Source organism: Lytechinus pictus, chromosome 17 (assembly GCF_037042905.1).
Source record: "Lytechinus pictus isolate F3 Inbred chromosome 17, Lp3.0, whole genome shotgun sequence".
Taxonomy (NCBI): Eukaryota; Metazoa; Echinodermata; class Echinoidea; order Temnopleuroida; family Toxopneustidae; genus Lytechinus; species Lytechinus pictus.
This window is the reverse complement of record NC_087261.1, coordinates 2,131,029-2,132,796: the sequence shown is the minus strand read 5'-3', so window position 1 is coordinate 2,132,796 and position 1,768 is coordinate 2,131,029.

Sequence of the window (1,768 nt, the reverse complement as noted above, 5' to 3'; positions counted from 1 at the left end):
GTTCCCTCTAATGCCAAAAATACACGTTATTAGTAATGACCTAACCACTCTCTCACAGCGCTGCATTCGCGGCAAATATAACTAGTTCGGTAACTATAATATTTGTTATTTACATTTGATAAACAAAATCAATTGCATTTTCTTATCTAAAATAAAGGATATTTGCGATTCATCGCAACAATACTTCTGTTGCATCGTGATAAAAAGATGGTGCAGAAACATTGCGCATGGATACATGTATGTAAAGGGCATTGAAAGCTCTCTACAACGATGTTAATGGTTGGAAACACAAATAAATCAATATTTTTCTTCGAATTTATTTTCATTTAAACGCGATATGAGAAGACTTCTTATTGAATGATATGAAGAAAGATCGTAAAATGATGATATTTTCAACTTTTTAGGGTGTCTCAATTCATAAACACAAGAAATCGACATAAATTGACCAGTGCAGATACGGTCAAGATGATCATGGATTAATATAGTTTTATATGGTTATGTGCGTGGAGTTCGTGGCGCCGCGAGCGTTTAAATGGCGCGGCGCCAGTGGTGGTGGTGGTGGTGGTGGTGGTATCCACTGGTAGAAGTGGTGGTATTGGAGGTAGAGCTAGTGGACATGGTGGTATTCGTGATGTTTAAGGTTCTTTCGGTAGATATGTTGGTGGTGATTGTTGAAATGTTTAATGTAGTGTAAATTGTTATTTTTAACAATTATTGATACGATTCATATGGATATGACATGGCGCCCAGTCGCATTCCCTGTGAAACAATCATCCTATATCTGGTTTCAATACTCCGAGTCTCCAATCTATTTTTCTTACTTGTGGTGGTATTGGAGGTAGAGCTAGTGGACATGGTGGTATTCGTGATGTTTAAGGTTCTTTCGGTAGATATGTTGGTGGTGATTGTTGAAATGTTTAATGTAGTGTAAATTGTTATTTTTAACAATTATTGATACGATTCATATGGATATGACATGGCGCCCAGTCGCATTCCCTGTGAAACAATCATCCTATATCTGGTTTCAATACTCCGAGTCTCCAATCTATTTTTCTTACTTCATTTTGTTTCTTCTTTCTTTTTTTTTTTGGGGGGGGACATTATTATAGCACTAGCATGGTTACAATGTTTAGGGTATGAACAACTCCAATTTCTCCGAAACTGTATATTAATTCAGAATGACATTTTTCTTTTAGAATAGAGGATCTATATATACTATTCACGTTTATATTTCCGCACGGTCTACTGCACATATGAATTAGGAAAATAAATTTGAAGGGCAAGTCCACCCCAACAAAAAGTAAATTTAATAAGAAGAGAAAAATCTAACGAGGATAACATTAAATATTTCATCAAAATCAGATGTAAAATAAGAAAGTTATGATATTTTAACAGTTTCGCTTAATTTCACAAAACAGAAATAATAATGCACATACTGGTTGGTATGCAAATGAGGGGACTGATGACATCACTCACTATTTTTTGGGGGGATGGGGATTTTATTATGAAATATTTATAATTTCTCCCTATTGTCATGTCAAACAAAGTTCCTACCTCCTGATCTGGAACTACCATTGTTTTAAAATTTTATGGTTCGGTCAAGTTGGTCATTATTGTTGAATCTGTATAAATTGAAATATTGTATCATTCAAACAATAAAAAACAAGTAGAGTGAGGATCGACTCTCTCATTTGCATATCACTGATTTATGCATATAACTGTTCTGTGAAAAATAAGCGAAACATTAAAATGTCATAACTTTCTTATT